Raw genomic sequence first — 12,816 nt, forward strand, 5'->3', positions numbered from 1 at the left:
TTAAAAAAAAAAACAAAAACAAACTGCTGTGCTCCTAGACCATTCCAGCAATATTTAGGAGGACAGAAAGACATACTTCTAGTTTAGTACTCCCTCTTAGAAGAGAACAGAGCAAACTCATGGCCCTTTGTCTTGCTCACCTCCAGACAGAAATCAGAGTTTCCCTTGGAGACTAGTGAGCAGTATTGCAGAGATGACTATGTATGACTCCTTGTATACCAAATTTAGTCCACCTGTGTGGACTAAATGATATGGACAACACATACCTTTTAGAAGGTTGTGGTTTGATGGTCAGTGTTTTCCAAAGAGCTGGAATGAATGAGGGGTTCCTGGATTTGTTTAGATTACCTAGCACTCAGCACGGCAGCAAACATTCAGTAAGCATTTTTTTTTTCTTTTGAATTGGTCTGACCCTTTCAGTCACTGCACCATCTAAGTGTCATGACAGCATGAGGGACTCCAGGGAAATGACCAACAGGATAGCTTTTTTTTTTCTGGTGTCTAGCTACAAATAGTTCTTCTTTCAATGTCTATGATACAGATTCCTCCCAAATGTCTTTGTGCATTTCAAATGTATCTCACCTTCAAAGAAACCTATTTTCCTGTCTTTGACCTATCAAACTTTCTTGAAGATGGATAACAATGGCTTTCAGGAGATGCAACTCAAGTCCCACGGGTCCTTAACTTTTTGTTTTCTCTTACCTGTTTGCTTGGGTCTCATGGGGGCCGTGCCTGAGGGAGATGAAGACTCTGTAGAGCTCGAAGTTTGCCAGAGATTCTAAATTACAAGGTAAGAAGACTCTCCTCAGGAGGCCTGCCGTCAGTTTCTTTTGATCAGTCCAACTTCTTAAAGACTTCCCCAGGGTCTGATTAAAATTCTGGGGAACGTTGTTAGAAAGAAGAGTGAGAAGAGGGTTGTTATCTTTCCTTCATCCCCATAAGACTTTGTATATTTTTCATAGGTAACATTGAAGTCATGCTTTAAGATTTATGAAACTCTTTACATGTAGCATCTCCTATGACATACTCCACCATCCAATACCATTGGTTTCTTTGCTGTTCCTTGAACAATACTCCATCTCCTGACTATACATTTTTTATAGGTATTGAAAGTTTATTTCTGACTGGTTACATATGACAAAATTTAAAATGATTATAAAGGCAGTAGGAAAAAAATGAAAATCCATCTTAAAATAGATTTAATAGATTCAAAAATGAAAATAAACTTGCTTATTCAATGAATTGAAAGCCACATGCCTTTATAACTTTTGAATATTAATTCTTTAGCATTTTTTACAAACTAGGTGATATGAAAATATAACATCCCTTTTATCTGAATGTACAAGTTTGATATGGATGAAAATGCCCTGATGTTTATGAAAGTCTATTTATATAAACTGGCCTTTAAGCCCCCAATCAACTTAGCATAGTTTTCCTAACATTATGGAATTCCACGTAAAAATAAACATTCTGTTACACTTATTATTGAGAAGACAATACATTTGATACTTATACACCAATAATTGTCTAGAGGGACAGACTGATTCCTGGGCAATAGCAGTAACATTTTCAGAAGCAACAAAACTAAACAAACAAAACTGACCCTGATTTTACAGGTTTCTGATAATATCAGAAGCAGACAAATTCACTGATGGGGTCCTTGAAACCCAAAAGCACAGTCGGTATCCAGAGAATCACTGACCAATAGGGACCTTCCTCTAGCAGAGTAGGTACAACCTCTTGGCAGATCTCATTTGATCACAAAAAAAGGATTGGTGCCCTCAAAGAGATTTCAGACCTGATCCGGGCAAGAAGGTGATTTCAGAAGTGCCCAAGATGAAGGCAAGTAGTTCAAAGTTGTAAAAAGAGTCTTGTGTGAATGACAAATAGCTGTCAAGTTAGGTGATGATAGACATCTCTTCCCTGATTTCTGCTCTCAGATTATACTTTTCAAGTACTTGATGAATTCCATCTGGATCTCCTCGGGTTCCTTCTCCAGATCAGAGTGTACCAATTTCGGTTTGTTTAGAGGCGTGGGCAAAGACAAGTTGCCCTTGTCCCCTCCAGAGCCTGGCTTGTGGTGCGCAATTAAGAGACACTGTCTTGTAACAGCTGCTGCTGCACAAAGCAAGACTACATTTCAATCTCCTTCAGGTGGCTGGGATATCGGCATTGAATATGATCACCACTCCATGAGAGTCCTTCATGAGCTCGAGCCAGCACGATTCAAACTTTGTGTCTCCTCCACAATCCCACAGCTCAAACTCACACCCTGTTCCTTTGGTGTTGCTAGTTACTTGGAAGTTCTCAAATTACAGGATCCTTACCCCTCGGGTTGGGTTGTACTCGGTGATGTTGGAGGACTCTGTCAAAAAGTTAGGCAGGTCAGTTTTGCTGCCCTCACGAGGCCCACCAACAGGGTCTTGGCCTTGGGCATGGAGCCAGCCCTGTTTGGCAAGGCATCTCCTGCTGTCTGGCCCAGATTATGCATTTTCGCTAGCTGCCCCTCAGACCAAGAATGCTCTCGCTTCTCATTTCTGCCTCCTGACTTCCTTCAAGTCTCAGCTAAAATCCCACTTTCTGCAAGAAGCCTTTCCTTCTTTTCCTTAATATTAGTGCTCTCCCATTCTGCCTGTATATTTCTTGTTTATGCATAATTGTTTTCATATTTGATAGTGAGCTCCTTGAAGGCAGGCACTGCTTTTGCTACTGACACTTACAAGCTGTGTGATTCTGGGCAAACCACTTAACCTCTGTCTGCCTCAGTTTCCTCTTCTATAAAGTGGGGATTGGAGAAGAAAATGGCAAACCACTCTGGTAGGTTGTTGTCTTTCATTCTCGAAGAGGACTCCAGTATCTTTGCCAAGTAAACCCCATAGGCAGTATGGTCTATGGATTCATGAAGAGTAAGACATAACTGAAAGAACACCACCACCACCACCACCACCACCACTAACAACAACAAAATGGGGATAATAATAGCATCTCTCTGCCAAGGTTGTGAAAATAAGATGAGATCATATTTGTGATGCACTTCTCAAACCTTGAAATTCTATATAAAGACTAGTGATTATTACTATCAGTAATAGTAGTACAAATAATTGTGGTCATAGCCATGGTAGTAGGAATAGTTACAGTAGTAGTGGTGGTGGTGGTAGTAGCCAAAGTAATAGTAGTGGTGGTGATCATAGTAGTAGAAGAAAAAGAAGAGAAATCCTCAGTGCTTAGTTCAGTGTCTAGAATATAGTAGGCACTTAATAAATGTTTATGGACCAATTGGCCAACTGTGTGACTCAACGAGCAACTTGGTGAGGTAGGTACTACAGATATTATTGTTACTACTTTAGAGATGAAGAAACGGAGAATCAGAAAGTGTTTTGCCTACTGTCACACTGCTGTGAGTGTCAGAGGTTGGATTTAGATGTAGGTCTCTCTAAGTCCAGTACCCCCTGACACATCCCATTGTGTTTACCCTTTGTCTCACTAAAATGGCCCCTATCCAGGGGATTGGGTTCAAACTTGAACATATCTAGAGAAGGACGATCACGACGGTGAATGGGAAAGACTTGGGGAAAGGGGGCGAGGAGGAAAGGGTGTCACTTTGTTGTTCAGTCACTTTTCAGTCTTGTCTAACTCTTCGTGATGCCATTTTGGGGGGCTTCTTGGCAAAGATACTGGAGTGCTTCACCATTTTCTTCTCCAGCTCATTTTACAGATGAGGAAAATGAGGCAAACAGGGTGAAGCAATTTGCACAGCCAGTAAGTGTCTGAGGCTGGATTTGAACACAGGAAAAGTCTTCCTGACTCCAGGCCCAGTGCTCTACCCACTGTGCCACCTAGCTGCTCCAAGTTATTGTATCTATCTTCAAATATTGAAGGACTGTCATGTGGAAGAGGAATTCGATTTGTCTGGTTTGACAGCACAAACTAGAGGGGAAGCCATCCCAACAGTGTTTGGAAGCACTTAAGAATGAAATTCTAAAACCGTAAGCAGCACAAATCCATGGAGGAAAAGGAAAGGGTGCTGTCTAAAGAGACTAATGCGGTTGCATAGGAGACCCATGGCCTACACAAGTTTTCATAAAAGACCAAATCAAAGAGTTTAAGAGTTGGATAGGGGCAGCTGAGTGGTGTAGTGGATAGAGCACTGGCCCTGGAGTCAGGAGGACCTGAGTTCAAATTTGACCTCAGACACTTGCTATCTGTGTGACCCTGGGCAAGTCACTTAACCCTGATTGCCTTGAAAAAGAAAAGAGTTGGATAGAGGGGAAGCTAGGTGGTGCAGTGGATAACAGCCCTAGAGTCAAGAGGACCTGAATTCAAATCTGATCTTAGACACTTATTAGCTGTGTGACCCTGGGCGAGTCACTTACCCCAATTGCCTCAAAAACAAAAAAGAGTTGGAGGAGACCTCAGAGTTGATCCAATCCAACCTGAACTTGATTTTGATAGGCTGTGAAGAGCTTTAATTGCTAACTTGAGAAGCCAGTTTAGTTTTGATGAAGTAGCAGAGGGGCTCAGGAACTGAATGTTATCCTTAGTGGTGATGTTATAGAAGGAAGTTCTTTTTTTTTTTTTTTTTTTTTTTACAAAGCTACTTTCAATACTCTGGGGTAAGCCCTATAGGAATAAAAAATACTGGGAGAGGGTAGCCCCCTCATCCCCAGGAATGCCCCGGAGGAGAGCAAGGCTGCCTGGGGGGAAGGATGCACAGAGGGAACCCACTGCAGATACAGGGTGAAGGGAATGCCATCAGTTCTGGGACCTGTGAGCGCTATAAAAGGAGGCGAGAGCATGACGGGACTGGCTCCAGGCACACGGTTGATGGGTAAGAGAGATGGGCATGAGCCACAGAGTTACTTGGGCTCTTCCTTCTTCTCACTGGCTTTTTTTGCTTCTGTTGCATGATCTCCGAGTCCCTCTGTTTCCGGGCAGCTGCAGAGAGTCCGTCATCCTGGCATTTTCCCTTGCATGAGTTGCTTTGCTTTTTTGTGTTCTTCTGGCGGGCAAGCTCATGCTGGTTACCGCGGGTCATGGTGATGGCAGTGGCTCCAGGAAGTTCTTTTTAAGTACATATTAGTCACATTCCCAAATCACAGATCTTCAATGGCTCCCTTTAGATAAAATGCAAAATCCTTAGCCTGGCCTTTAAGGCCCTCTACAATCCGGATCTCTTGTGTTTTTATACTATACCCCCACTTGCTATTGAAGATAAACTGGTCTGCTAGCTGTTATACCATGCATGGCATTCTATACACTCCTGTGCCTTTATACCAGGAACCCCCGATTTCTTTCAACACTCAGCTAAAGTGACATCTTCCTTATAAAGGATTTCCTGGTCCTGTAGCTGCTATTGTGCCCCTTCTCAGAATAACCTTATTGAACATTAAGGACTTCCTGCTGGGTCCAGGGGACTGGGGTACTGCACCCACAGCCTTCCTTACTAGAGACCTTTCTTGGCTCCAGATCTCTGTACTTGGTCCAGACCAGGTTCAGTCTTAGGGGAGCCTGGCCTCTAATAGGAGACTATCTTTTCTCATATTCTTAAGGTTTTTACCCCCCTCACCCATTCCAACCCCAGTGCCTACTGCCCAGTGCGAGAATCAAATGGGATTTACTTAGAACTTATATTTTGCCTCCCTCTTAAGTCTCCTTGAAAGGAGTAAAAAGTTACTTAATGCACAATACAAATCAGGCATGGGGCAGGTATTTAAGAATACACACAAAAGAAACACTAAACACAAAACATTCAAACAGTGGCAGTAATAACTTATATAAATTCTCTTGGTAGGTTGATACTTAAACCTCATCTCTCCATAGGGTATTTTGTGGAACTGTTGAGTTGGCATTTTAAATTTCACCTTGGCTCTGCACCGTCCCCCTCACAGTAGATGTCTTTTAGCAAGCTGGGCCAGGGCTTGGGTTCATCCTTTTGTTGGTTGTCTTCTCCAGATGGAGTCTTGGCTGGGGACTCTCTCTCGCCACACCAGTCAGCTCTGACCAAGGGATTTAGGACCACCAAGGAACCTCTCCAACTCAAAGGGTTAGTGAACCAGTCAGCCAACAAGTGTTTTTTAAGTGACTACTATATATACAGGCACTGTGCTAAATCCTGGGAATACAAATATAAGCAAAAAGGACAATCTCTGCCCTCAAGGAACTTACAGTCTGCTGAGTAAGACGACACATAAAAAGAAGCTGAAAAGGAAGGAGGTAGGGGAAAGATGATTGGCTTAGGGCATGATGGAGAAATCCAGAGGATTGTGTCTCCTGGTGGGAAATGAAGAGCTGGCTGTCCTGGGCACCATTCTTACGTGGTCATTTTAGGAACAGCCTTCCACCTTCCAATCAAAGAGAGAGGCCCTAGGGTCAAAGGGTAGTTCCAAACTGTGAGTTCTAGGGTTGGAGTGATCTTTCAGGAAAAAGAGTTTTCTTCTGAATGTAGCCTCTAAGCATGGAAGCATCCATCTCAAGATTGACATTTGTCTAGAATCAGAAAAGTGCAAACACAGAGGAGGCTGTCCAAAACCCATGATTAGGTTTGCCTAGGAAGGATTCACTGCTGCATACTCACAGGTAACATTCTGAGATGGGGCAGAGGGTTGTCAAGGAGCTACTTATGGAAGGTCCAAGGAAGAAGAGCACTAGGGCTGGAGTCACTCTTGTTTTAAAGGTCCATCGAGTCATCGGTTCTTCCTGCTCAGTGGTCAATGGAGTGGGATGCTTCAGCATCCCAAAGTCATACATGGCTGGAAGAATTGGGCTTCAGTATTCCCAGAGCACTGAAGTGATGAGCTAGCACCCAGGATTGGCCAGAACCAGCTTTGTGCTCACACATTCAGTCCTGGGGAGCTAGGTGGTACCATGAATAGAGCACTAGACTTCAGGAAGACCTGAATTCAAATCCTATTTCAAATGCTTACTAGCTGTGTGAGCCTGGCGAGTCACAACCTCTCTTAGTATCAGTTTTCTCATCTGTAAAATGGAGATAAATCAAATCAACAAACATTTATTAAGCACCTAAGATATGTCAATGCCATAATAACAGTACCTACCTCGCTGAGTTGTTGCAAGAATCAAATGGGATAAAGTCTAAAAGTTCTTTGCAAATCATAACATACCAGCTACCATTATTCTATTCATTATGTGTGTTTTCTGTACATATTTCTAAGTTACATCCATTAGAATGTAAGCTCCTTGAGGGCAGGGGCAATTTCACTATAGTCTTTGTATACTCAGCACTTAGCGTAGTAGAGTAGAACTGACAGGGTAAACATGGGACTTGCCTGCTACCTGATGAATGAGATAGAAAAGCATTTATTGAGTGCTTACAATGGGTCATGAAATGTGCCAAGCACTGTGGTTACAAATAAAAAGAGTGAGACAGTCCTTTTTCCCAAAGATCTTGCCTTCTGATTGGGGCATCCAGGCCCATCTTTAGTTGCCCTGACCTATATCTTGTCATTGGACCTAGATGGCTCTGGAGGAGAGAGTGAGGTTGGTGACTTTGCCCAGCCCTGCCTCACTTAAATCCAATTCACTCGCACGTCATGGCATCACCCCTGATGTCATGGTCCTCTTCTAGAACCAAGGACAAAACAACAATACTTGTAGGAAGATTCAACTGCGGAGCAGATGGTAAAGCATGGATGGGGGCCCCAATGGTCCAGATGACATAGATCTACTTTGTCCTTCTTATTTTATAAGACCAGGGTAGTGGTTAGCAATCCATCCTGTGGTTACCTGTAAAATGAGAGGGTTGGATTACATAAGGTCCAGATATAGGAGAAAATCAGACTCTTTGAGGGCATGGAAGATATAAGGGGGATAGTGAAACAGGTTGAGAAAGGCAGGGCCTGCAAGGCGCTACAAGGAGGTAGGGCTTATAGAGGAAGCAGCCTTGAAGCTACTGGTCCACCTAATTCCTCTCTTTCAATTCAGTTCAATTCAGTTCACTTCAACCAATACTTAGTAAGTGATCTCTATGTACAGAACATTGTGCTCAGATAGAGGGAGATACCACATTTAGATGAGACACGATCCTTGACCTCATGGACTTGAGAGTCTATTAGGGAAATAAGATACTGACAGAGATATTGTGTGGTGTTGTGTATTTTAAAATGTACTAGAAGTTACAAAGCTACATGTTATGTGAGGTCTGAGGGAGAAGGTCTTCTCCAACTAGTGGGATCAAGTAAAGTTTCCTGAAGGAAGTAGAATCTGATCTGGGAGTAATGGTTTTGTGATACACAGTTGACCCAAATACATCAGCAATAGATGTACTTGGAGGAAGCAAGAGGAAGTAAGACTTCCTCTGAGAGCTGGAGAAAGGTGTCTTGGATTGTTTGTGGAGAAAGAAGCTGTAAGAAGACAGAGGAGGAGGCAGCGTTGGGTGGGTATAGGCACGTGCTCCATCATAGGAGGCACCTAGGTTGGCCCTGGTTCTTGGGTGCAGCTGATTGCTACTGCCAAGGATAGTCAGGTCAAGTCAACTAGGATTTATGAAGTGCTCACTATAGGTCAGGCATGTTGTACCTGGTGTGGTCACCAAGAAGATGAGGCACCAAAGTGTTGAAAAGACCTCGTTTGGTGAGAGTGCCCCTCAGTGATGTTCTCCTTCAATTGGAACACTGAGCCTGAGGAAGCTGCTGTATTTAATTGTTCCTTCTCTCATGGCTAAACATTTGAGCTGCTCACTGCCCTTGAAGTCATATGTGTTTAGTGCTGGATGTCAAATTTCCAATGAACTGTGCTAGCCACTCCTTCCATCACACTCCTCCTCCCCTGAGGCTTTCGGTCCATCATTTTTGCAGCTGATTGTCCCACTGTTAGAGAAAACAAATTAGGGTGCTAATCTTGGTCTGCGTAGGTTATTATTTTATGGAAGCAGGGCTGGAATAAAGGGAAGTCTATTCCTATCCTGATCATTCCACCCCTGCCTATCCTGGGCTTTCTTCCCCCGGGGAGTGGCCCAGGCCTGCCAATCTTCATTTCCCTCCTGACTGTTCTTACTTTCTGGACTCCAACACCATGCCCTCCAGTATCTCCAGTGCTGAGCACAGTGCCTGGCACATAATAAGCTCAGAAGTAAAGTATAAGAAGACTGGAAAGGGGCAAGGTTGTGAAGAGTTTTAAACATCAAACAGAGGACCTCGGAGGTAATAGGGAGCCACTGGAATTTAATGAGTAACTGGGTGACATGATCAGACCTGCACTTTAGGAAAACCATCTTGGCAGAGGTGTGGAAGACAGACTGGAATGGGGAGAGACTTGAGGCAGGAGAGACTGATCCAAAGGCCATTGCAACAGTGCAAGGAAGAGGTGATGAAGGCCTCAACTCTGGGTGGTAGCTATGTGAGTGGAGAGTGGGGGGTATCTCTTATGCTAGAAATAACATGAGGAGATGAATTGAATTTGGGGGATGAGAGTGAGGAGTGGAGGGTGACACTAAGGTTGGGATGCCAGATGCGTGAATAGGAGAGAGAGTGGTGCCCTTGAATGTGATAGAGAATTTTCAGAAGAGGGGAGGATTTTTGTAGAAAGATAGAATTCTGTTTTGGACATATTGAGTTTGAGATTCCTCCAGGACATCTAGTTTTTCTTTAAATTTTATTTATTTTATTTTCTCAATTACATCTAAAAATTTTTTTAAACATTTTTTTAAAATTTTGAGTTCTAAATTCTCTCCCTTCCTCCCCCCTCATTGAGAAGACAAGCAATTTGATATTGGTTATATATGGACAGCCAAGCAAAACATATTTCCATATTAGCCACATTGCAGAAGAAAACACAGACAAAAACCCCCAAGAAAAATAAAGTAAAAAAAAATATGCTTCAATCTGCATTCAGATTCCATCAGTTATTTCTCTGGAAGTGGATAGCAGTTTTTATCACAAGTCTTTTAGATTATTGTATTGCTGAGAATAACTAAGTCATCCATGGTTGATCATTGTACAATATTGCTGTTATTGGTTTTTTGGTGTTTTTTTTTTTGGCAGACTACAGTCAGCATCTCTACTTTAATGGCAAGAAGGAATGGGACATGGTATACAGTGGTGCCGAAGCATGAGAATCCCACTAACATAATTGCTAGTTGGGAGCCGATGAGTCATACGGGTATCATTAAAAACACAGAGTCCTAGAAATGACGGCCCATTATATTTGAAAGTCATTTCAAAACCCAGATCAGGTCCCATTTTCTTGTTCCAGGTGAAGGGCAGAGTGACAAGGTGTATTCTACAACATTCAACCCTGGGAGTAGAGAACCACATAGGGCTAACAACTGACTGCTCTCTGGATGGGAGACCACCATGAAAAAGGGATGAGTTGAATCTAGCTTCCAATACTGGAATATGAGGTATAGCCACTCTTTTTTGCTGGTCATGAGACTTTAATCCAAGACGAAGCCAGCTGGATAAACCGATATGGTTTCTTCCTTGAGGAAAAGTATAGAAGGTGGAAAAGTTCTTTCTATATAGGTGATACTCTTTTCTTCCTATCTCATTAGTTTCTGGACAAAGTTCTAGCAGAAGAGTAATCTTCTTTGAAGATACTGGGTATAAACTCAGAAAAGATATAAATCTGAGATCCTAGGCCTAGTTCAGCTGACAAATAATGTGATTGATGCTTTCACCTCAGTAGCCAGGTTTGCCCATTTCCTTGAGAAAGCCCACTCTATTCTTGGCAGCATGGCGGGCCACCGACAGGGGGAGAGGACACAGGAACCTCGAGACCTGAGAGAAATGTTCCCCAACTGAGCAGATTTCATGGATGACATCTTCCAGGCAAACGATACTGAATTTCTCTAGACATTCCTCAGAGTATTATCTGTTAGAGAGATTTTCTTATTATTTATCCTGTCTTGTCCTCATTTCAGAATGAGCTCACGGACAGATTTCAGGTTAGAATATCCCCAAGCTACATAAGGTTCTATAATGCAGAGTTTCTTTCTTTCTTTCTTTTTCTTCCTTCCTTCCTTTCTTTCTTGGGGGAAGGCAGGGCAATTGGGGTTAAGTGACTTGCCCAAGGTCACACAGCTAGAAAGTGTGTCAAATGTCTGAGGCTGGATTTGAACCCGGGCCCTCCTGACTCCAGGCTGGTGCTTTACTCTGTGCCACCTAGCTGCTCCTAATGCACAGTTTCTTTAAGGAAGTTGGGGTCATTTTAACAAAGACGCCACTATAAATTTTCTTCAGACAAAGGTCCTCTATTGTCTTTGTCACCCGGTTACTCACTCCATTAATCCTTTCCGTGCCGACCACAAAGGCCGGACCATGTGCATCCTTCAGCACATAGCACCCAGGCTTCAAATCCAGGAGCTTGAGATGAGTTGTATCATGGACGATCCGATGGGATTCACGGACAAATGATTTTGTGCTGACTCCCTTCTTTTGCTTCCTGTTTTCCAAAAGAGCTTGTTTAGCCTGAGTTGCTTTGAGTGCTTGGTAAGCTTTCCTCTTCTTCAGGAGGTTCTCTGGAACCAACGGAATCTTTTTTCTGAGCTCAGGTTCCATCATCTTTCCTGCATCCCTTACTGAGCATGCCTATTGAGGTTATTGTGTACAATGTTCTCCTGGTTCTACTCATTTCAGTTGGCATCAGTTCATATGAGTTTTTTCAGGTTTTTCTGAATCAATCCTGCTTGTTGTTTCTTATAGCACAATAGTATTCCTTCATGATCATATACCGCCACTTGTTCAGCCACTCCCCAGTTGATGGACATCCCCTCAATTTCCAGTTCTTTGCCACCATAGAAAGAGCTGCTATAAATATTTTTGTACATATAGGTCCTTTTCCCTTTCCTTTGATCTCTTTGGGATACAGATATAATACCACGACTATTATTACTGGATCAAAAGATATACCCAGTTTTATAGCCCTTTGGGTGCAGTTCCAAATTGCTTTCCAGAATGGTTGGATCAGTTCACAAGTCTATCAACAGTGCATTAATGTCCCAATCTTTCCACATCCCCTCCAACACTTATCATTTTATTATTCAATATTATAATAATATTCAATATTATAATATAATTATAATTCAAGATAATATTCAATATTAAAATAATATTCAACATTATAATTATAATTCAATATAATATTCAATATTATAATAATATTCAATACGTGTGAGGTGGTACCTCAGAGCTGTTTTAATTTGCATTTCTCTAATGAATAATAATTTAGAGCATTCATTCATATCACTATAGATAGCTTTGATTTCTTCTGAGAACTGCCTGTTTGTATCTGTTGTTTTTGTTGTTATGAGTCATTTCAGTCATGTCTGAATCTGACCCTTCATGATGCCATTTGGGGTTTTCTTGGCAAAGATACTAGAGTGGTTTGCCATTTCCTTCTCCGGCTCATCTTACAGATGAGGGAACTCAGTCTAACAGGGTTAAGTGACTTGCCTAGGGTCACATAGTCATTGTCTGAGGCCACATTTGAACTCAGAAAGATGAGTCTTCCTGACTCTAGGCCCAGCACTCAATCCAGAGCACTACCTTGTTGCTTTCATGCCCTTTGACCATTTCAATTGGGGAATGATTCCTATTATAAATTTGACTTTATCAGAGAAACTGGCTGTAAAAAAAAAAAACAAAACAACAACAACAAACTTCCTTAGTTTCCTGTTTTCCTTCTAATCTTGGCAGCATTGGTTTTGTTTGGGTAAAACCTTTTTAATTTAATGTAATCGAAATTACCCATTTTACATGCTGTAAGGCTCTCTGTCTCTTGCTTGGTCATAAATTCTTCCCTTATCCATAGATCTGACAGGTGCTTATGATATCACCCTTTCAGGATATCTCGTTCTAAAGG

At 42.2% G+C, this 12,816-nt stretch overlaps 2 pseudogenes; both read right to left on the minus strand.

The window, feature by feature from the left end:
• Positions 1–1,898: 1,898 nt before the first annotated feature.
• On the minus strand, positions 1,899–3,458 carry LOC118829685 (annotated as a pseudogene).
• A 7,137-nt stretch (positions 3,459–10,595) lies between these two features.
• Positions 10,596–11,516, minus strand: LOC118854618 (annotated as a pseudogene).
• Positions 11,517–12,816: the final 1,300 nt, after the last annotated feature.

The sequence above is a fragment of the Trichosurus vulpecula genome, chromosome 1 (assembly GCF_011100635.1).
Source record: "Trichosurus vulpecula isolate mTriVul1 chromosome 1, mTriVul1.pri, whole genome shotgun sequence".
Taxonomy (NCBI): domain Eukaryota; kingdom Metazoa; phylum Chordata; class Mammalia; order Diprotodontia; family Phalangeridae; genus Trichosurus; species Trichosurus vulpecula.